The 24,561-nt window shown below is 47.4% G+C and overlaps 1 pseudogene; it reads right to left on the bottom strand.

Annotated features, from left to right (window-relative positions):
• Positions 1-2,374: 2,374 nt before the first annotated feature.
• On the bottom strand, positions 2,375-2,467 carry LOC132685672 (U6 spliceosomal RNA; annotated as a pseudogene).
• Positions 2,468-24,561: the final 22,094 nt, after the last annotated feature.

Raw genomic sequence — 24,561 nt, 5'->3', positions numbered from 1 at the left:
GGATTGGATGTGAGTGTAAGGGAGGGAATGTAATTAAGGATGATGCCCAGATTTTTCTTGAGTGTCTGGGTGCCTGATGGTACCTTTTACTGAGTTACATCTGTGGGGAGAGAAACGCCAAGGGCAGGTTCTGGGGCCATGCTCTTTGGTCATCCTTCTTAGACAGCCAAGTGAGGTGATGTATCAGGTCGGCAGTTCAGTGGAGAAGATAGGAATGGAAATGTCTAAGTACATGGATTGTTCGGGATGGGTAATTCTTATAACCATTCATTCATTCATTCATTCGCCCTTCATTCATTCATTCATTCATTCAACAGTCCTTATTCTAGGCACTGGGGTTATAGCAGTGAACAAAACCGAAGTTTGTGCCCTCAAGGTGCTAATGTTCTAGCAGGAAAAGAAGGATAACAAACAAATACGTGATTACAGTATGTGTCAGGAAAAAGAGCAGGAACGACAGAGATAGGGATGGGGGTTGGGGGTAGGGGAGCAAATGTGGCCTCAGTGGTTGAGGAAGTCAGCCTTGAAAGGCAAAGTTCTGAAAGCAAGAGTGACCCGGGGAACGGCTCACAGAGGAGCGTGCCTGGGTAAGTCAAGGAACAGGGACGAAAATCAAAGATAAAAGCCACTGCTTCGGTCCTCACGGAGCTGACAGTCAGCTAGGCTGACAGACAAGAGGACAGACAATTTCCGAAGGAAAATAAAACCAGTCTAGCTCTTCCTTATAGTCTGTGGCCTTCAGAAGCTCCCTGAACACTTTTAAATTAGAAGCGATAACAGAAAGAAGCATGTCTGTGCTGTGAAAAGGAATAGTATTTGTACATAAACGCCTTCTATCTCTTCCATTATTGCCGCAACTTAGTTTAAAGGTTTGTGACCTCATCTTCGCACCTGCAGAGGTGTGTCGCAGTTCCCGTGCCTCCAAGCTTCTGTGAGATGAAGTGAAGGTATTTGCTGGGGGTGGGGGGGAAGGGGTCTGCACATGGGCTGGTAGGGGAGAGGCAGCAGCAGAGGTGGCTGTCCAAGAAAGGGTGAGTGTTCATCAGATGGCATCCAACCGTCCACCTGAGCTGGCTCAGAACTCTAAACTCAGGGACTTGAGGATTGTAGGTTGGCAATGGGGAGAGGGTGGGCAAGGAAGGGGGCGTGGGTAGGCACAGGGAGGGAGGGGTTTGCTGGGGGAGGGTGGGCGTAGGAAGGAAGGGTCTGGATGAGGGAAGGGGTGTGGGTGGGCAAAGGGAGGGAGGGGCTGGATGAGTGAAGGGGTGTGGATGGGCACAGGGAGGGAGGGGCTGGGGGAGGGAGGGGACAGGTGAGGGTGGTGTGAGTCCTCTCAGCCCCAACCCTCCCGATGGGACTTGGGCTAACCAAAGCCTTCCCTTCCATCACCGCTGTCAGCCTAGGGTCAAGGTGTAGCTCGTGACCATCAACAAACTGAGCAACCCAATGGCTCTTGTACCCTGGCTAGACTCACTCCCTAGCCCGTGATGGGACTCTTGCCCCACAGGCTGCTTGCCAACTCCACCTCTGGGTGTGAGGAGTGGGTCCTAAAGCCCCCACCTTTGGATGTGCCAGGAACTCCCCTGCAGAAGGGCAGTCTGCGTTCACTGACGTGTAGCTGTGGACGGACCAATTCCTCCAGCGAAGAAGCGAACAATGAAACAGAATTTTTACATCTTTTTGGCCTGGGCTTGAGCACTGTCTGTCCCCCATTCCTGAGGACGTGGCTGGGATGCCTGCCCTGGTCACCAAGCAGGGCTCAGGGAGACGCAGGGCTTAGGGCACCAGCCCCCCCTGTGCTAGCCTGGGCCTATGGACTCATGGTTGCCTCAACTTGCTGCTTCCACAGGCAGTCCCCGCTGGGGACTGGGTGACAACAAAGACCTGGGACCAGCCAGCCAGCCTGGGTTTGATCCTGGCCCTGTCCCTGTCAGCCACGCGACCTTGGACCAGTCATCTTCTTTAAGGGTTTGTTTCTTCATCTGTAAAACTGGAGAGAAGAATAACTCCATCTGTGTCCTCGTAAGCATAAGCTACTACGTCTGCAATTATTAGATCTGTACTTGTCATGCATTGGATGCTCGAAATGAAGTGTTGTAATTAATGGCCAGTTATTAATGGCCTTTTGTCGTGCAGATGTCTGCCCCAGCTGTGTTTAATGAGCCCCCTAATTTTTTTCAAATGCTAATAATACATTTTATTTAACCTACTATGTCCAAAATATTATAGTGTAACATGATATTTTTAGTGGGCTAATACATACATAAAATTTACCCCGTTAACTATTATAGCAATGGCATCGAGTACATCTCCGGTGTTGTGCAACCAACACAACTCTCCAGCCCGTAGACTGTTCTTCGTCTTCCCCCACCGGAAAAAAGCTTCTGGAGTCGTCCTGTCATCCTTACGCAGGGGCCATGCTAACTTTCTCTGTACAGTTTTCAAAGGACGTGCTGCCCGAGGGAACGCCACAGCGTGACGTTTTCAAGGGATTCGCTGGTGGTCTGAAAGTGACCAACATGTGTGCAATCTTACGAACTAAGGTTAACAAAGTAAACCTAACACGAGTTTTTCACACCAAAAAAAATCTTCTTCAGAAACTCCGCATCTGGCAGCATGAACCTTGCACGCACAGCTTCCCGAGACAACTCAAGCTGGGACATTTTCATTTTTACCGGCCCCGTAAGCTGGTCTATCACCCATGTGCCTTCTCATAGAGTATATTCCTGACTGATTGGAGGCACCGCGTCAATAGATTCTTCCCAAACATATTCTTTCCACAGATCCGAGACCTGAGTCCTCTGTGGAGACATTTTTAACTGTCTATTATAGACATGGTCATTCAATTCCAGATCAGAGTTAAAAAGGCTACACTTGTTTTCAATTCTTTCTGTGCCACATGACTATTTTAAATTTGGCTCAGGATAGAAAAGGATGCCTGAGACAGGATTTGGGGATCAAGTCCCACCCAGGGCTCGCCTCTGGGTGCATAACCCCACCTCCCTCGAAGCTGGCTGTGGCCATGTGACTTGCTGTGGCTGAAGGCATATGAGCAGAAGTGACCTTGCCCCAGTCAACTCTGAAACTCTGCGTGAAGCTGGTGGTCATGAAATGATGGAGCCCCCATCAGCCTGGGTCCCTTAGCAATTACGAAGAACAGAAGCCCCTGCTATTCGGTGCTGGACATGTAGTAGAAGTAGAAATCGACTTCTGTGGCTTTGAACCCCTGAGATCTGGGGATTAGTCATTACAGCAGCCTGCACAATCCTAGCCTGGCTAATATAGGTTCTAAGTAAGAAACATGAAAAATTTGCTGAATCACCAAAGGCTTTCTTCCCTTCCTCCCGTAGCTCCAAACTTCCCCCCTAATTGTACCACCGCCAACTAAAAAACGTCTGGAAAAAAACGTGTTGGGCACAGTTCTAATGTGACTAGTTCTTGTGTTTCCCCACTCAGATATACTGATGGAATGAGCCTGTAAAGCTGACTATTTTGAACTTATGATCCTTCAAGGTACCATAGTTCTTAGCGGGTGGCAGTGTCCGAAAACCTGTCTCTGGATCTTGTTCAAGCCATTCCCATGTCATTCTCACGTGACAGAGGTATTTTGAGGCTGAAGAATGATGTGCTTCATTTTCAGGGTTGGGTGGGGGTGGGGGTTAGAGGAAGCCCAGTCTCCTTTCTCATTTGAAACGGCAAGCTAGACCCTTTCCAAAGGTGAAGCCGTGAGCAGAGGGAGGGCTTTGGGGGATTCCATCCACTCAGAAAAGAGGGAAGGAGAACCTTTGGCAAACTGGAAATGGACACACAAAATAGTCTGCGTTCAGCTCTCGGAGGTCCACGGCACTCACGCATGCAAGGCTTGTCCTTTGCACGCCTGGCTTTCTGCTCTCCAAAGTGCTCTTGCGCCATAAGGAACAGGAGCTCTGTCTCTTCGTGTGCCAGCTTGGAGAGCCAGGACCTAACTGCAAATAACGTAGCACGTGTGCAGGACTCTTAGCCGCTTCATGTGAGCCCCAGGCTTCCTTAGCTGAGTTTCCAGAAGAAAGAGCTTGGGACCCAGCTAGGCGGCACTGGACTTAGCCCAAAGTTGATGGCGCAAGGCGCAAGGCTGGGGGGCGGGGGTGGGGGGAGGGGGGTAAGGGGGCAGGGGGGAGGAGGGAAAGGGTGGGGAGGGGAGGAAGCAGTTTGCTTTTCTCCTCTCATTCTGCAAGACAGGACCACAGCTTCCCTTATCCTTTATGAGGAGATAAGAAGAGAAGAGAAGAAGGAGATGAGAAGACTGGAATTTACATCAGTTCACAAATTCATCGCCCAGCGTACAAAGAGAAGCCATGCATGGGAAGCACTTCTGTTCTCGGGAACCTCCATGGCTCCGTGAGCGTGAGCACAACACAGGAGGGCAAGAGCTCCCTCGCGTGAAAAACAGTTGCAGCCAAAAGCCGTCCTGGCTTGGCTGAGAATCCTATTACAAGCCCAAGACCCTACCCTATCGTGTAAGCAGACTAAACATTTACTCGTGCATTCGACCAACACTTCAGCACCCACTTGTGTGTGCCAAGCTGAGAACAAGGTACTGAACAAGAGACATTTTCTGCCTTCAAGAAATTCAATCTTGTGGAAGATAAATGCAGGCGAATAGAAAATTGCAAGATAGCGAGGTTAAAAGCAAGTGATGGGCCGTCAAAGAAAGGACAGCAATTCTGAGTCACAGGAAATGACACAACTCTTCTGTTGTATAATTTAAAGAATTCTGAGCATGTTCATAGAATCCACGAGGTTAAATGATACCCTTTCACAAATATGACGTACAGGCCTCTACTTTTCATGGATTATTACTTATGCATTCATTAAGATATTCATGAAAACAATGAAACAGTGTTTTAAGAGCAGATGCCGGAGTGGGTTTTCGGGGTTCAGAGCTGTGGTCTGCTTTATGCCAGTGACATCAGCTCCCTGTTAGTCGACACTATTCAACAATCCGCCCAAGGCAGGCGGCTTCAATCAGGGTTCTGGAACAACGTGCTGTGGGCTTGTGTGGGGATTAGCGGAAGTGGAACCTTAATTTGGGGAGGGTGACTGCCAAGCGGGACTGGTCACGCACCCCAAACCACCTTGGATGGTCATATCTTTGAGTCTCCATTTGCCTTTTGGGAGCCAGGTGAGTGCTGGCTGGACAAAAGAACTCCCCTCCCCACCTAAGGGTGCTGTAAGCAAAGCTCTGTCCAGGCGTCCTGACCCCTCGATTCGTTCTCCAAAATGCCTGCAGTGAAAGCCAGTGTTTCCCCAACCTTCTCCAGCCAGGGGCAGGGCGTCCTTCCGGGGTCCTGGTTTCTCCAGGATTCGCTTCGTGACTCCTTGGTCCCTGGGTGCTGTGGCCAGTGCCTGACGGTGGGTTTTCCTACTTTCTCAAACCCAAGAGTGTCGCTGTGATCTGAAAGCTGTTCTAGAAACCTTGCCCTTTTCTCCTTCACTAGTGTGTGGCAAAGTATTTCTGCAGCCGTCTTAAACTTTTACTGACAAAACACTTTGGCCTCATTTCTACTAGCTTGTCCTTAAAGCACCTTTGGGAGGCGACTCAATATTGTTCCTTATGCAACACGGAAGTAGCCTGCCTTAGGACTTAGCGCTTGGCTCTAGGTAGGTGACCGTGTGAACGCTAACGCAGGGAGAAGGAGAACACAGAATGCTGAATTTCTTTTCTCTTCCAGGGTTTCAAATCTAGTTTGGGAAACCAAACGTTTGCAAATTATAAAAAGACAAAAAAAAAAACAAAAACAAAAACAATTTCACCTCACGAGTAAATGAATAGTCCTCTCTGTGCCCACTGCCCTCACTGGGACCCTCAGACATGGGACCGATATTCTGATTACGTGGCAATGTTGTGCTCGTCTGTCTTCTTATGGAGGTCAGCTCGCTGAGGCTAGGAACCACGTCTTTTCAACTTTGCATCCCCAGTGCCTGTCCTGGTGACTGTTATGTGCTCGGTGTTCTAGAAGTATCTATTGGATCCTGAATTTGTTGAGTGCTACTGTGGTGCGATCTACTTCTTCACAGTGACTGTAGTCACCAAAAGTTTTGTAAAAGTTTTCATCCAGTTACTTAACCATTCAGAAGTCTATTGCACATTGCTGGGGCGCCTGGGTGGCTCAGTCGGTTGAGCGTCCGACTTCGGCTCAGGTCATGATCTCGCGGTCTGTGAGTTCGAGCCCTGCGTCGGGCTCTGTGCTGACAGCTTAGAGCCTGGAGCCTGCCTCGGATTCTGTATCTCCCTCTCTTTTTGCCCCTCCCCTGCTCACACTCTGTCGCTTTGTCTCTGTCTCTGTCTCTCTCTTTCTCTCTCAAAAGTAAATAAATATTTACCAAAATTTAAGAAGTCTGTTGCACATTGTTGACGACAAAGAATAATGTGACAATCACAGTGTTAATATTAGCCGGCAACTCCCCAGGCTCCAGGAAGTATCACTTGAACACTGCTCAGGGTAATAGAATGGCCAGGACAGTTTTGTTCATCAACCATTGGGTGGTCTATATATTGTGTGTGTGTGTGTATGTGAATGTGCACACATGCATGGACACTCACATAGAGATTTATATGTGTGAATATAAATTTATGTACGTATATACACTCACACGTATACCCCTGTATGATGTGATTTGAGGAAATACGGAGACAGCCTCTATGAAAACTAGATTTTCCTGTTACCTCCCCCTAGCCAAGGGTGAACATGAGGAAAAGAAGGGCTCAGGAGGAAGAGAAGGGCTAACAGTGTCAGGAAACAGGTGCTTGAGAGCCAGGGTAGCATCCCGGGAGAGGAGACCAGGAAGAAGATTCCAGAGCAGAGTGCCAAGCTATGATCCCTCGCCCCAGATTCCAGAGACCCGATGGCAGGGGTTGACAGTGATCCCGTATGCTTAGAGGACCCTGGACGAAGAGGGTCCGAGAGGCTGACCTGTGTGGGTGGCTGAGCGGGTTCGGTAAGCCCCAGGGTGCACCCACCACCTGCTCCAGCTGCTAGGTCAGAAGTACTGACAGCCTTGCGGGGCTGGGCTCCTTGCGAGTGTCTACAGAGCCGTCGAAAGCACGTTTGGAGTTTGACGGAACCTCCCTCAGTGCAGACGCCAGCTGTGCCCTCCGACAGTTGGGAATTAACTCTGACTGTCCCCCGTTTTAAAATGGACCTACTGCTCGACCTCATAGGTTATTGGCAGAATTCAAAAACAGGACACTCAATACGGTGCCTACCACATAGGAAAAATGTAGGACAGGATAAATCATATGAAAAGCTATCACTGAAGGGGAGGCGGGTCATCGGAAAATATCTGGACGCTCACTGTAAACAGCTGAGATGGGGCTACGCTGGGCCAGCCAGGAAGTCCTGGGAGATGCTATTTCACGCCGATTCACAAAGACTCCTGGGAAGCATAAAGTCCTCCGTTTCAGCAGGTATGTGAACCGTAGTTTGAAAGCACTTTTCCTGAGAGCCGGTCTTGACTAAAAAGGGGAAGAGAAATGAGAGAGGATGAGGGTAATTGGATGGGGGTGATATCATGGGAGGAACTGCAAGTTACCAGATGTAAAGGGCTGTCAGAAGAAAAGGCGGGCTGCGAATAAGCTCCTCCCATTCCCCCATGGTGCTTCGAGGCACAGACCCGGCCGGACTTGGGCTGTTCTCCTGTCCTGTCCCATTTGACCATGAGTAGACATGACCAACAGTCATGATTCACTTTTGCTAGGTCATCAATTCCTCGACGGCACAGTTAAATCCAATCCTTCCTTTCTTTCTCTGCTCCCCAGATGTTATTCAGAATACCTCCATTCTCCCTAATATTCTTTTTCCGTGTTGGAATTAGGACTGAATAGATGGAATGAAACCAACTTGAATCTCCGTCAACTCAGGAGTCAAATCTTAGGATGTTTTCTTAGAGACCGTAATGAAAAAGCCAAACTTCTCGAAAGACAGTTATTCTTGGGGTATTTCTGATTTATCTGGAGCCAGAGAATTGAAGACATTTATAAAAGGCAGATTTCTATGGAAAAAAAAGATTTTTTTTTTTTAATCATCCCTTTACCTGAGAGCCAGATTGTGTTTAGAATGTGCAAATTGGAAGCAGATTGAGTAAGTGCTGCTTATGGCTTGGGCCTTTTGAAGTTGAGAAAAAGCCCAAATATGAACCAATGGATTTGTCTGCTCTTAGCAGGCTTATCTGTCATGAGCTATTATCTTATACTGTAGTAACAAACACGCCTTGCCTACTGAAGAGAGAGGTATGGAGTTCTGTAAACTACCAAGAGGATATTCACTCGGGCAACATATCCAACATATGTACTAAGAGGAACCAGTTCCCTGAGATCATAATGCATTATCTGTGCTAACCAAGCTTGGAAAAATACCAGATTAAGTGAAATAAACTCAGTTTCTTTTCCTTGGGAATTTTTAGTCTTTTATCTAAACTTAACACACATAGTTAAGCTTCCTTCACTGTGATTTTTCAAGGGCGAAGAATGGCTATGTAGCATTTCCTGAACTTACTTGACCACAGAGTCTTTTCGCAAGTTGGGAAATTTTGCACAAAAGTTACTCATCAGTCTAGTGATGACGGTTAATGCATGGGAGCTACTTAAAATAATAATACATTTACTAGCATTCTAGAATCTTTTGCCTTCAACTCCGTGGGAGACAAAAACTCATCGCTACTTCTAGCAAAATTAACTGCCACTTCTGGGAGCCGATGGAACATCAAACCTGCATGATTTCTGGTAGAAGATATAGAAATAACACATAAAAACAACTCTTTTTGGGTCTGGTCTGTGGATGGGATGCGTAGGACCCCACCCCAGAGCAATGGTTTTTCTCCGTTGATCTCAGCCTGTAGAGACACGTGATAGCCTGCAATCCAAAAGGTAATAATTTCCATTACATTGATTAACGTTCATTTCCATCCAAAAGGAGAAATGCAGGATGATACAGATTCCTGACTCAAGACTAGAAGCCTCCAGCAGGACGCCTGCGCGGCTCAGTCGGTTAAGCATCTGACTTCGGCTCAGGTCATGATCTTGCAGTGCATGAGGTCGAGCCCCGTGTCGGGCTCTGTGCTGACAGCCCGGAGCCTGAAGCTTGCTTTGGATTTTATGTTTCCCTCTCTCTCTCTGCCTCTCCCCGACTTGTGCTCCATCTCTCTCTCTCTCTCCCAAATAAATAAAATATTAAAAACATTTTAACAAAAGACTGTAAGCCTCCAAGATGATGTGCTTTTGGGTGCTCTTGGCCCAAAGATTTAGAGACACTTCGATCACCAGCATATATTGCAAAACGGTGAACACAGGTAACCTGTGCATGCTCACACACTGTTCCAGGCTCTGATGAAGATGAGAAAAGCAAAACCCAGATATGCTTCCCATTGGAACAGGAAGAGTTGGGGTATGAAGCTTAGTACTTCTGATTCTCGCTTCACTGAAAGTAGAGCTTTTTCACTTACAGTCAGCTCACCACAAGTTAGAGACTTCCGTAAAGTAAGACAATTAGAGTATGTCTCTTAATTTCCTGCTCATTGGACCACTTTGCTGCAACTCGATGGGCATTTTCCTAGGCAGCCTCTCAATCTCATGCGTAGTAAAGGCTGCTGGAGGGAAAAACAAAGAGATAAAAGTTTGCTCTTGAAGAGAACCAAATCGAGAAATAAATTATATGGAGGCACTTATGCTGTTCTTTGGGAGGGGGGTGTGAGTAAATAACACAAGAGAAATACAAATAAATTACTGGTATGGAGAACAGAGAGATTATTTCACCTGTGGAAGCTGAGTTCGTCTTTGAACATTGGGTGGAATTTTAAGATACGAAGGAAGAAGGTGTTGCTTTACCGGCCTCTAGCGTAGGACTGGGGTTAGAAGAAGGACATCACTCGTGACTGACCAAACCAGCCCGACAGACAAAGGGGGCTCCGGTGACAATCCTCAGGCACCGAAATGGAAAAAAGAGAGCTGGGGAGGGAGGTAACAAACTTGAAATCGCGGAACTGGATCCCAAACTACAAGCTGCTCGGGACCGATGAGGCCCAGGGGACGAGCACGTAGCAGGCTGAGTGGACAAAGAGAGAAGACAGCCTGGCATAATTCTGATGGCTTGCTTGGAGTTCCTGGTTTGGTCTTAACTTTAAGGACCTGGCTGCATTCCTCCCTGCCTCTACGGCACCTTGAAGGTGCCACAGGGAAGCGACAGGGCGAAGGCAGAGTGAGGAGAGGAAAGGCCGAAGGCCTGGAGACCACCTGTGTATTCAGGGATCGGTGAGTAACACACTGGGCTCAGTCCCCCTCTGCTCTAGGGACAATCTGGATATGCCTCTGAGTGAAAACGGTGAAATGACAGAGCAGAACCCAGTCTCTGTGGAGGGGACGACCCTCTCAGAGGTCAGGCCTCTCCTCTTATGAGCCAAGCAACCCCAAATGCCTCCTCCCAAGTGAGTCTTCTCCGGAAGAAGCTGTCCCTGTTGTGCAGTGAATGACCTTGACGCGTGGATGCTGAATCATTTCAAAAATGGAATGCTATTTTTAAGGACACGAAGGGCTGGTCCTGAGGGAAATTAAGGATGGGAGGCCTGGTAGAACCATCCAGATAGCCATGTAGGAAAGTTATGAACGATGGACCCCACCAAAAATACTAGTCACTCCACAGGATAACCTTCTATTGATATTTAGTCTGACAAGAGGGCAGAGAAGAATCGAAAGAGGGAGTTGTAATAAAGGGCTTTCGGGCTTACGACATCCGACAGGGAGGAAAGACGTTCCTAGTGCCCCTCAAAATACGGCACGCCGCCAGCTTTGGGACAGACGCTGGCCCCCCGCAGCACTCAGCATATTAGTGCCGAGTGCATGGGGCTCTGGACATGGGCAGGGGAAGTTGGCGATAATCAGAGTTCGGCTAATGTTGTCTTTGAGTCATTGCTGCTGCTACCGAGCTGAGTCACAGCCCTGAACGAAGCGTGGGGCTGACGAGGACCAGCGTCACAGCAGACCTTCTAGCCAGCGCTGACTCAGGAACGGTGCCCCTCCACCCACCCAGGGGAGCCTGGGACCTCCGAGCTGCAGTTTTCTCTTTGTTCTGCCTTAGTTGAGGTGACTTTGACTGAGTGTGTGTGTTCAGGGAGAACAGAACATCGTCAGTAAGCCCAGGTTCTAATGACGCTCCCCGGGACAGGTTATCAAATGGCAACATCAGGCTTCCTAAGGAAGGAAGTCGGGATCAGAACAGGACACGGGCCCCCAGAGCCCGCACTGGGCTTGTCAGCCAAGAGCAATGTTCTGTGTCTCTGGGGTCAGCTTTTCCTGATGGCTTGTATCCCATTTAGAAATGCATTTTGGTCCTGTCCCAGCTAAGAAACATTATCATCAAGCAGCCTAAGCAACGAGGCCACCCAGATACTTCGTGTCTCTGAGGTTCGTTAATAAAGGAAAGCCAGGAAAATCAGCATATGGCTGGGACATCTGGCTGCCACCGTGGGGTCCTGGAAGAGGCAGCCGACAGTGACTAGCTGTGCCCTGCGATTAGAGGCGGGTCTCTGCCAAGAAGAAGCTTTCTCTCTTGTTGAACATCTCCTGTCAGAAGCCCTTTTCCAAGTAAGCTGCCCATCAGGCATCACGAGAAGAGTGTCCGATTTGGGGGCTACCCGGCGGGTGCCCCCAGTGGCGGGTTTCAGTGGAGCTCGGAAGACCTTGCGTGGAGGTCTGATGACATGCTGTGGCAGCCTGTTCATCCCAGTTCATGGAACTGATAGAAGCCTACCGAGCACTCTGTTACCGGCACAACAGGAAATTCCTCAGAAGGGGCCCTTAGGAAGCCCTGGAGGGCCTAGTCCACTGGGACGGGCATCCCATTCCTTCATGCCTTCATTCACCACACATTTATCTAGCACCTACTGTATGCTCGGCCACTGCTCTGGGTGGCAGGGACTCAAACATCCACAGGTCATAGTCTTTCTTGAAGCAGCTTACGTGAGCAAACCCTTTATCAGGAGAAAGGCAGCTGGTGATACAGATGAGGGCTGGATTTGGCACGCGAGAAGTACGGCCCTTGTTCGCTGCATGACCAGGATAAACGACGTGCTTTTTCCTTTTTCAAAATGAGGGGACCGGACCCCAACTTCATCGGGCCATCAAGTTCAGACCCTTTGAGCTCGTCACACCTACCCGTGCTTCTTGGGGAGGCAGTTGCCAACTCGGGGCTCTGTCACCCCCGCAGGAGAAAGGCCAGCCCCCTGGGGCAACACTGGGACCAGAGTGTCATGTCACCTCAGCTGTCTGGATGTGACGCTGCCCTCTCCTTCATGCGGGATGGAGGGGGAAGGCTCGCGGGTTCCCAGCAGGTGTGGGACGGGACATGTGACAGGCAAGCTACTTAGGAAGGGAAAGACTTGTTTAGTAAGCTCTTTCTGTGTGCCAGATCCCTTCACTTAGCTTATTTATATTCACGTCAAAATACTCGTAGGGCATTACTTCCCTCATCTTTAAAGATAAGAAAACTGATGCTTGAGGGCCTGAGTAACCTGCACGGGGTCACGGAGCTAGGAAAGAGCAGAGCCTGCGGGGCTCCAGAGCTCAGGGTGGCTTCACATACCATGAATGAATGAATGAATGAATGAGTTATGGGTGAACAATAGACTGCTGTAGCTGTTGCCAGCAGAGCCTGGTCTGGGTGAGTGTAGAAATCATGGGCATTCGACTATCAGTTTGCAAAAGCAGATAAAGGTAGGCCTAGAGCACCAGGGTGGCTCTGACTTTCTACAGTGGTGAGTGGGAGCTACTGAAGGTCACGAGCGCCAGTGGAGAGGAGGGGTCGTCACTGTGCTCTAGGAAGAGCATCTGGCAGCGCTGGGTCTGGGGGAGGTGGAGGGACCAAGATATGTTTTCTGAAGTTGGAAAAGAGGGTCTGAGTAAGCGGGAGATGAGTGGAAAGGGAGAAAGAGACACAGAAAGATACATTATGGAGAAATTAACAAGACCCACTGAGTAGGAAATAGACAGGAGAAAGGGATCCACTCTAGCCCCGCAGTGATTTCTGTTCGCTTATGCTTAGTACTTCCAATGAACCAAGCACCGTGACAAACACTTTACTTACATTGTCTTATCTGGCCTTCTCAATAACCCCATGAGAGAGGTCCTATTAGGATCCTGTTTTACGGATGAGAACGCTGAGGCACACAGAGCTCATAGGCAATTTCTACATGCTGGTAGACATCTCACCCTGGACGGCCTGCCCCTCAAGCTCAACACTTCCTAAATTCTCCATTGTCCTTCAACCTGCTCTTTCCCTGAGCTTCTCTATTGTAATTAACACCATCGCCTTTCTGTCCGTGACCCAGGGCCAAAGCTCAGAAGAAATGTTTCGTGTCTGTTCATTTATCGTATGTTCCTGCAGAGCCACAAATTTGGTAAACAGGGAGCCAGCTCTAACGCCGTCCTCGTGGTTATGCTTCTGGAAGAAGTCATTTATTTTCCGGTTATGCCCTGCCCATTTCCAAAGCTGTTAAAAGCGCAAGTACAATAAAACTATTTAAGTGACGTGTGTGGGTTCAGCTCTGAGTAACGGGGTGGGGAGAATGGGAATCCCAGAAATCTAGAGCTAAGAGGAGGCAACCAGTGTAGGCATTGACTCTGAACTTCCTGGCAGCCAAGAGAAGAATAGGGAAGAAGAGTTTGATTTTTTTTTAATTTTTAAAAATGTTTATTTATTTATTTGGGTGGGGGGAGAATGAGCGGGGAAGGGGCAGAGAGAGAGAGAGAGAGAGAGAGAATCCCAAGCAGGAGTTCAACCCCAGGAGCCTACGAACCATGAAATCATGACCTGAGCCAAAATCAAGAGTCAGATGCTCAACCAACTGGGCCACCCAGGTGCCCCCCCCTTTTTTTAACAATTATTTTAATAGGTATAGAACAGAGAGTTACTGGAGGGGTTGTGGGAGGGGGAATGGGCTAAATGGGTAAGGGGCATTAAGGAATCTACTCCTGAAATCGTTGTTGCACTATATGCTAATTAACTTGGATGTAAATTTAAAAATAAATAAATAAATAAATAAATAATATTTTAAGAGGAGCTTTAAAAGCATTAGCTAATTTTTAAAACTGTTTATTTTTTACCCTCCTAACAAATTTTAAATGAATATTACTAGTATCGGCTCTAGAGTTCAAAACTTTGTGCCCTCAATTGTCTTTCCTTCCAGAAAAGGAAGGATTGCCTCTTGGCAATCACCATTCCATTCTTTGATTCTGTGAAGTCAACTATTGAAATACATCATATAAGTGGAATCATACAATATTTGTCTTTCTGAGACTGGCTTATTTTACTTAGCATCGTGTCCTCAAGCCCCATCCCCATTGTCACTTGTGGCAGAATTACCTTCTCTCTCATGGCTAAATGATATTCCAGTACATGTATTTACCCATTTTGCCTATCCACTCATCTTTCGATGAACATTCTGGTTGTTTCCACCTGTTGGCTGCTGTGAATAATACTGCAATGAACATGGGAGTGCTAATACCTCTTTGAGACCCCGATTTCAATTCTTTTGGGTGAGCATCCAGAGGTGACATTGCTAGATCATATGGCAGTTCTATTTCTACCATTTTGAGGAACTTCAGCATTGTTTTCCATGGTGGCTGCACCATTTTGCTTTCCCACCAACAGTGCATGAGGGTTCTAATTTCTTCACATCCTCACCAGTACTTATGGTCTTGTCTTTTGCTGATAGTAGCCGCCCTAATAGGTGTGTGGTGATATCTCATTGTGGTTTCGACTTGATTTGCATTTCCCTAAGGATGAGTGACGTTGAGCTTTGTTTTTTGTTTTTGTTTTTGTTCATATACCTGTTGGCCACTTGTGTGTCTTCTTTGGAGAAATGTCTATTCAAGTCCTTAGCTCATATTTTTTTTTTATTGGTTTGTTAGATTTTTTACTATTCAGTTGTACGACTTTTTGTATATTTTGGATATTAACTCCTTATCAGATACACAGTTTGCAAATATTTTCTCCCACTCCTTGGTTGCCTTTTCAGTCTGCGACTGTTTCCTTGGCTGTGCGGAAGCTTTTCAGTTTGATGTAGTCCCACTTGCTTGTTTTTGTTTTTGTTGCCTGTGGTTTTGGCATGATACCCAGGAAATCATTGCCAAGGCCAATGCCATAAAGATTTTTCCCTGTTTTCCTCTAGAAACTTTATAGTTGCGGGTCTTACACTTAAGTTTTTAATCCATATTGAGTTAATATTTGTGTGTGGTATAAGGTAAGGGTTCAGTTTCATTCTTTTGCATGTGGTTATCCAGTTTTCCCCACTGGAAGCAAGTCTTACATAATTAGTGGAGGCAACTCGTGTTCCAGCTCTGATTCTGAGAGCATTCTATGCCCCTCACTAGTTTTCAGACTGTCTGAGGTCTATCTCTTAATGGCAAATAGGATAGAGCTTTAGGTAAAAATTTTGAAAATTATGGATGTTGTTAATTTGACTGTATCTGATGTCGGGGCTCACCGGACATCTGGGGTATGACATTAACCCCTGGGTCTTCGGTTCCTTTCACTGAAGCCACTGAATTTAGTATGCAGTCTAAAGAGGTATGTGCATCCCAGAAGCTACTTTTACCAATTATTTTAAAGGTATTTGCGCGGCCTTTTCTGTACCGAAAACAGGGCTTACCCTGATTTTTTTCTCAAATGGAGAGGCATAAAATTTCGTACCATTTCTGTAGCCAGTGCTGAATACGTTGAATGAATGAATGAGTGGATGAATGAATACTGCCTTCTGACTTCTCTGGGTCTTTAAAAAGAAATGATTGAGGCTTCCAAAGTAAGGTTGTATTACCTTTGAGGTCAGCCAACCAGACATATGCACGTAGGACTGGATACTTTATCTGTATATTTCCATACAGCCTCCAGTTGCTACAACCATTCAGTAATCCCTTTTACGCAACCAGCCCTGCCCATATTTCATTCTACGATAAATATTTATTAAACATCTCCTAAGTGCCTGGTCCTGTTTTAGACACATGGAATATGTCAATGAGAAAAACATGGAAGTTATCTTCTGTTCTTTCTGAATTAAGAAAAAATCATTTGTTTATTTATTTTGAGGGGGGAGGGGCAGAGAGAGAGAGAGAGAGAGAGGGAGAGAGAGAATCCTAAGCAGGCTCCGCACTGTCAGCGCAGAGCCCAATGAGGGGCTCAAACTCATGAACCGTGAGATCATGACCCGAGCTGAAATCGAGAGTTGGACACTTAACTGACTGAGCCACCCAGGCACCCCTCTTTCTGAATATATTTATATGCATACCATAAACACCCAGAAATCACATCCTTTTTTTGTAAAGTAGTTGTGGGTTCAGAATGTTAAGTCTGAAAATTTTTAGCAATTTCACAGAATGTATAATAGGGGGAAGGGGCAGAAATGTCCGGTCATCTAGGTTGGGACAAGTGTTCAAGGGGGTTAAAAACCATAAGCGTCCTTTAGTGGACTAAAAGATTTCTCGGTGAGCAGTGACATGATCCAACTTTTACAAAGCTTATTCTGGTGGCTGTGTGTACAATGTGTGGGGAAACTGGGAAGCAACAGACGTGTTAGGGGGGCATTCCAATAGTCCACGGAGAGGCAATGAGGGTCTAAAACGTGGGAACTGAAGAGAAGGAGCAGGTGCTGGAGACTCCTGGACAATTTTATTGAGACTTTTGAGGGCTTTTCCTCTGCAAGTACTTTCAGGTCGTGGTAAATTGGACTCTACCAGAGAAAAGTTCATTGTAGTTATTCTATGGATAGTACTCAGCACTCAGCACTCACGGTGTTCGCCAAACTACAATATATATAATTCTTTAGATTACACACACAATTGCGCATGGCCCTACCTCCCTGAGAGTTTCCAACCCGATCTGCCTCTGGAAGCCAAGCACACCTAGGTCTGGCCCATGGTTGTATGGAGAACTCCAAGGCACCCAGGCCACCCGGGGCTGCTGCAGAGCAGTGTGACATGGAAGAGGGTGCCAGACTGACCGTCCAAACCCCTAACTCCGGACCAGTTTTTGACCCACGTATCATAAATTTGGGAAATTTACGAACCTCTATGCCCCTTGGTCGGATTAGATCAGACCTTCTTAATTTGGGTTCATGGTCTTGCTAAGATTACATAGGACGCTTTTTCTGTACATGTTTATCATAGACTTGGGTCACTAAGGGAGGGGAGAATGGAAAGGAACCCAGACAGGCTTGACTTGACTCGCATTGAAAATGGCAGCGCTATGGTGGAAGAAATGGATTAGAGTCTCATGGAGTGTGGCGGGTATAAGAAGAAAAGTCCGTGCTAACTGGATGGATGGAAAGAGAATTGGGGGCAGCACTTTGAGAGAGGAAAGACAGCTTTTCAGTTGGCCTTCCAATCTGTGTGAGATAGAATTAGTAAAATGAATGAAATCTCCTTTGATACTTGGTGAGAAACTTCAGTAATGAGTTAACTTGATTCGCCGATACCACTGATACTACTCCCGCCCAAGCGTCATGACCTCACAAGCAACCCCACCCTCAAGAGGGGACGACTCTGCCTCTGTATGCAGCAACAAGACGGATCTAGAATGCATCCCTTCTCTACCGTCCAAATAAAGCCTTGGGCAAGTGGGTCTGGTCGGCGAAGCCCGAGTCTCGCACTCATACCTTAGTTTCAAAGAAGTAGAAAAAAGATGAGTTTTCTATGTTCTTCCTTGCCAAAGTAGGGTGTATAGGTTGTATATTCCCCCAAACACCGCTTCCAGGCAGCCCACAGATGTTAAGACTCACCGGGCTAGCTGGTCACTGAAGTCTTCTACGGAAAATGGTACGCTAGACAGAAGTCACTGGTGCCTGCCTCCCTGGGGACCCTTATGTGTGTGACTTGTGTGACTTGTCACAGCAGGAGAAAGGGCAACTCTTCTCAGCCCAGCCATTGACCCCCCCAAGTGTAGAACTGAGGTAAGCTCTCCAAGAGCAGAGCTGGAAAATAGGAAAAAAAAAAAAATAGAAGGAAAGAAGGCTCTGGAAGAGGAGGGCTGGACTCCATGGGGGTGCAGATTGTTAGGTATTTTCTTGAGTAAAACACATGGAATTTCCTCTAACATTGGTAAGAAACTTCAGCAGTGAATTACATTGATTTATAAAATTTTGATTGAACTTATCTCCGCTATGACAGGAGCCTCCTGCCCACACTGAGGCCCAATTCTCTAGGTGCCTTTGGCATTGAGACGTGTCCCTAGAACTGCAGAAATGATTTTCATCACGGTGCTGAGGCAGCCACCTGCTATTCTTTGGTAAATTGATTCCCCCTGAAAGTAAAGGGAAAAACCATTTACCCTCCTTGATTTTCTCCTTAACTATTTTCTTCCCATCCCCATGTGCCCAAGAATCCCATTTGTGCTTTGCAAAACCCACTCCCTCAAGGAAAAAGAAAAAGAAAATCACTGCTAACATTCAAAGCATTTTTGCATGTTTCGAAAACTCCTAAAATCTCAGATGACTCCAGGCAGGATGGATTGCCAACTTCCCGCTATGCCATTTTAGTATTTTTTTTAACCTTTGATTACTATCCATTCCAGCACTGACCACAGTGTCTTAGCTCCTCCTGCTGTAACTCGGGTGCCCCGTGCTGGATAAGCAGCACCAGGGCCCATGTTTACCACCTACATTACTTTGCACATCTTTAACCCAAGGTTGGCGTCTACCTTTATTACCAATGGTCAAAAGCATATAACATGGGTTTTAATGTCCATTCCACATGAGGAGTTTCCAATTAAGTTTTTGAAAAGGTCAGCACGTTGAAGTTAACTGGAGAACCACTTAAGGTGTCTCCTTGGTAAGGCCCAGAATTTATCTGGATATGGAAGTTGTTGGTACGTTTGTCTGAATAAAAGGAAGTCCTCATACCTAAGGTCCTTATTATCTTTGGGAAGGAGGCCAAAACTCTATCTTTCCTGCCCAACCTGTGCCATCCTGTTCCTTCTGTACTACCTGTGGGACCCCAGGGTGCTTAGGCTTTCTCCAACTTTCCCTGTCAAACATGCTCCATAGGGAGGATGTGAACTACACACACGGGTTGAAGATTTAGGGGCACCTGCATGGCTCAGTCAGTTAAGTGTCTGACTTTGGCTCAGGTCGTGATCTCCTGGTTCATGAATTTGAGCCCTGCATCAGGCTCTGGGATGACAGTGCAGAGCCTGCTTGGGACTCCCTCTCTTCCTTTCTCTCTGTGCCCCTCCTCCCATCCCTCTCTCCCCAAATAAATATATAAACCTTAAAAGAAAATGCACAGGATGAAGGGACAACTCTCACACATCTGTTTCTGCTTTCTTCAGAGACGGGAATGGTTCTTAGGCAGGGGCAGCTGGACCACTCCCCAGAGGCAAATTTGAGAATAGCAATGAGATGAATTTAGATGACGGTGCTTATTAACTCAGGTTATCTTACCCAGCTTCTTATCTAGATGCTGACACGTCGGTTGGTCCTGAGTACTGCTGTTGGGAATCATGTGTATATGTTCAATTATTCAATGAGCCTACTAAGAAGGACTGAGATCAAAATAAATCTGAGGATCGATTTTCAGGAAAGTGGGGAAAGTCTCGCCAACTGTTCTGAGATTGTTGATTCTGTTCTAGTCACTCAGAGTGTATCGGTTGGCAAATTAACATGTTTCTGTAACGAAATTTTTACTGAGGGAAAATAAGTTTCTTCCCGCCGCTCATTAATGAATGCTGAACATAAATTTTAAGAATATCAGTCTCCAAAACCACATGTCCTCACTGGAGTCTCAGCACACCCACCTCCTCCCATAATCCACAGCCATGGGCCAAGACTGCTCACACATGCACGCTGGAAACACCACCTCTGACAGGGCTGCAGAGCTCAGCTCTGTCCCACCGTGCCGTTCTGTCACCTACTTAAAGCCTGTGGATCTGCCTGTCCACGAACCTCTCCCCTTCCACCCATGTGTCCCTGCTGTGATCTAGTCATTCCTACCTCGTCTGCTGTCATGCTCTTGTTTACGTTTGCCTGTTTCTGTCTATCTATAGGGTCCTTGAGGACAGAGACCATTTATTACTTTTCTATATACCCTCCAAGAGCTAGCATAATGCTAAAAGTAGACCCTAAATACATGGGCGTTGAGTGAAAATATAGCAGATGAATTAGTTCTAGAGACTTGACCCTTGGCCTGCTTGCACTTGTAGCTTCTGCCAACCCACCTACGTATTAGTACTTCCAGTCCCGGCTCCAATGATTCGCCTTGCCTTGTAGATTGCAGATTGCCTATAGATTGCTGTCCACACCCTGGATAAACCGACACTCTTCATCCAAAGGAGATGGTGGCATTTCAGTCATCACCGCAAGATGGGTAAGATTTAGATGAGGTGGGAAGGGGAGGGGGGAGGAAAAGCAGGGGAAACTTTCTGGGGGTCCCTGATGGGCCTTCTTGGTATCTACTGTTTCCTCTGCTTTGAGCGTGTTTTGTATGCTCACCCCCACCCCACCCCATGCCTCCTCCCCAAACAACGTTCCCAGCTTCCAGAGCTTTTTACCAAAGGGCAAGTCTTGCAGTACACCTTCCCTGATGTCCCAGCCAAACTTGTTACTAACCTTCTTGCTTGGCAATTTTGGTATCTTTTCTGAACCTTTGATTCTAGCTCTCCCTCACGCTTGTCTCAGGGTCTTAGCTGTTTGTATTCACGTCTCAGAGCCACAGCTAGGTTATGGCTTCCCTGCAAACGGGTCTGTTTTTCATGTTTTTATTCCCAGAAGTGCCTAGCACTTGGTGTTCAATAAATATTTATTGCAGTGAACAGAATAACCACAATGCCTTCCGGAGCGACTACTTTAAAGGACAACCCTTGACCGAACATTAATTCACGTGAAGTTTCTTTAACACCATCCTCCTCACCTGGGGGCGCCTGGCTGGCTCGGTTGGTTGATCGTCTGACTTCAGCGCGGGTGATGATCTCACCGTTCACGAGTTCAAGCGCCACGTCGGGCTGTCTGCTGTCGGTGCTGAGCCCACTTCAGATCCTTTGTCTCTCTCTCTCTGCCCCTCCCCCACCCATGCATGCTCATGCTCGCGCGCTCTCTCTCTCTCTCAAAAATAAACATTAAAAAGAAAATCCTCATCTCCTCGTCTGTAGACCATGAGTGCTAATTAATGCACTTCTAATTACCCCTGCTTATTTCAAAGAATCTGAAGTATTTTAATGATTTTGCTTGTCGAATTCAATCCACAAATGAAGTGACTTCCTTTAAAATATCAACACAAGTGCCTGGCAGAGCCAGGAACCCAGGAAGCCGGGAGCCCGGACGGAGCTTCCTGAGCGCCCCCCCACCCCCCACCCCGCCATCTACCCTCCCCAACAATGACAGTCAGAGTCACGGCTGTAATCACACCGCCCTCCACTTAGACTGTACCTTTCCCCATAGGCTTTTCCTGGAGCTCTATAAACAGTAATTAATGCAGTTTAGACGTTAGACTCAACTGTTTACCCTGGATCTCAATTAATTAGTTAATTGCCAAGCTAGGAAGACATGGTTTGCATATATTTTTCTCCCCCGCGTACTGGTGACTCAGATTTGCGGATCTGCTCTTTCGGGAAGCAAAAGACACACACAGGCTGTGGCAGCAAAACCAACCTGGCAGCCGGCAAAGCCTCGCGGGGGCCTCTGGACGCAGGTGCTGTTTATCGTAACCGCCCTCTTCACAGTGGGCGAAATGACTCACCCAAAGGCCAAACAGCTTTTCCAAGGTGCGAGGAGACCTTGCTGTAACTTTGTTGAAAAACCGTTCTGTTTGTCCAAATGTGTTTGACGGTGTTGGGGAGGAAAGGGCTTGTCCTCTTAAAACAGCCTGTGTTAACAGAAAAGCGAACGGTCCAGTCCCCGCAGGGCTTTTCCAGGGTTCGTGAAGGGCGGATAAAGGAGGGAGAGAGTTGGGGGGGGGGCTTCCGGGCTTACCCCGTGTCCCTGCATCCCCCACTGACCCACCGTGTCAGTCTCAGGGGAGCTGGCGGGTGACCCCACCTTCTGAGGATGTTGGGGAGGAAGGAGGGAGCTCTGCTCTGGACAGAAGGCGAACCCAGAGTCCCAGGCGTGAAGGCTGGATTCACATCTTGGCCGGGACTCTGGGCACTTTCGGGCATTTGTAACTTCTCTCATGGAACTAGGTACTATATAAACTGATTTTGCATATGTATCATGTTAAGCATTTTCATGCTAACCATTCTGTGAAACAAACCATATATGTATTATGTGTGTATGTGTGTGTGAGATATATGTGAGATATACATAATGAGAGATTATGAGTGACCTAACATTTTACTAAGTTCTTAATTGTCGTGTCTAGCTGTTTACAGCATTCTGCCTACGTTCTCATTCAGTTTCATTCTTTTTTTTTTTTTAATGTTTTTTAATGATTATTCTTGAGAGAGAGACAGAGCACAAGCGGGGGAGGGGCAGAGAGAGAGGGAGACACAGAATCCGAAGCAGGGTCCAGACTTCAAGCTGTCAGCACAGAGCCCGACGTAGGGCGCGAACCCACGAACCATGAGATCGTGACCTGAACCAGAGTCTGACGCTCAACCGACTGAGCCACCCAGGAGCCCCTCATTCAATTTCATTCTACTTCATTTTCTAACCAGGCAGAGAGAGACCTTCCCACCTCCTTACTCTTTTGGATCTTATTTCTGAACCAGCGGGAGGACAGTGCTATGATAAGAACACACGATTTTATAAATGTTGACAAACCATCTGCCTAATAACCCATTATGTCATTTCTAAGGTATTTTCATAGCTTGGGCAATCTCAGCTCTGCTTCAGGATAATATCTCCAAGGCCTCTGAAGTCGAGACACTAAGGGAGAAAGGACCAGGTTACCACCTTGATTGCAGGGTCATTTCGGCCATGGGACTGGCCTCTGAGGTGGCCAGTCTGCTCTGTAGCACCTAGAGGGGCACGGAGAGTCACGGCTTGCTTTGCGCTGGTGCCTGAATTTCAGGAAGTTCAAGTTAGTGGATGGATCAAAGCATCACAGACTGGAGAAGGGTGGTGTTCCATCTCAGGCAGGGAACATTCTCAGGGTTCTGAGCGAGGACTTCGGCCAGCGGCCGTGGGTTCAGGGGACAGGGTTAAGCCTCCTGAGTACCTTGCTCTAGACTAATTCTAAAATGTGTATTTCTTTATGGGTTGTTACACAAAGGTGGCAATTAGCGTTTAGTTAAAATTGTGTTGTGATCTTAATGAAGGGCTATATTTTTAGTAGAGGAAAGACAGCAGCCGAAGGGTGTGTGTGGGGGGGGACAGTTCTCTCGATGAAGCGTGCACGTAGAACACAGATTTGCTGGACGTGCCCATCCATTCCCAACCCCCACTGGCTGTTCACCGGGCTGAAACTCTGGGCCTCGTTAGTACAGGACTTCAAAATGAAACCTGTCCAGAGACCACGAGTCTGTGCCCTGCAAGCCCTTCTTTCCTTTTATTTACATTTTCTCTCCTGACTTCCTTTCTCCCTCCTTTCTTTCCTCCCTTCCTCCTTGTTCTTTCTCCTTCCACTCTTTCCGTGCCTCCCGTGTGCCAGACTGTGAGGGCCCAGGGACAGTGACCGGCAGGTAAGGGCTGATGGAGGCCGCCGCTCGCTAAGCACGATGGAGAATTTACCAGAACGTCTATTTCAGTCTCGGGTGTCAGAGAAGGCTTCCCGGCCGGCCCCGGTGGGAGCCGACTCCTTCCAGGGCGTAGGATTTGACCAGGTGGAGGAGGGCATTCTAAGTAGAGGGCATCACAGACGTGAAGAGTCAAGTGTGGGCATGGCCTGAGATAAAACCACAGTGACGGGGAGCTTCACGGGGGCATGTCGCTTGGGGTATAGATGGTTTTAAAACCAGCCTCGGCTGGGGCCTCCTCTCCCCCTTACAGTTTCTGAGTATAAGCCTTGATGATAAGTAAACCCTTTTCTATGTCACGTTTATTCATAAAAGATGTAAGAAAAAGCTTTCTTGATGGAAGATCACGTCTCTCACATCCTGAGTTTTCCTCATCTCAACAGAGAGCTCTCTGGTGAACTTGGCCTTGACTTTGCATATGATTAGGGCACAGAGAGAGACAGCACCTCCTTTTCCACACCTGCTGTATAGGATTTAGGTGACCTGATATACTCTTTGCATTTTGTCATATGGATACCACACATCAGGGAAGGATGGACGTGAACTTGATGTCTGAACCTAGGTGTCAGAGTGCTGGCAATATCAGCGCCTTTAATCCCGACAGGTGGTTGTTCTGGATCTCTAGACGCCAGTGGCCCAAGAGAAGAGAGAAGACAGTGAAAACACCAGAGGGGAGCCCCTAAAATGAATATCCAAGTCCCCATCTTTTGCCTCTTGATAGTGGCCGCAACTCTGTAACTGGGTATGAGACATGTCATTGAGGAAGAATCAGGATTAAGGGAGAATTGCAGATACTATTCTTATGTGGGCGAGGATGCCACCTGTAAAATCTGTGTCAAAGTTTCCATTCTTCACGTGGGCGGAGCTGGTGCGACGT

The sequence above is a fragment of the Panthera onca genome, chromosome D2, assembly GCF_046562875.1.
Source record: "Panthera onca isolate mPanOnc1 chromosome D2, mPanOnc1 haplotype 2, whole genome shotgun sequence".
NCBI classification, from domain to species: Eukaryota; Metazoa; Chordata; class Mammalia; order Carnivora; family Felidae; genus Panthera; species Panthera onca.
Note: the sequence above shows the minus strand (reverse complement) of the source record. Positions and strands in the feature narration are given on the sequence as shown.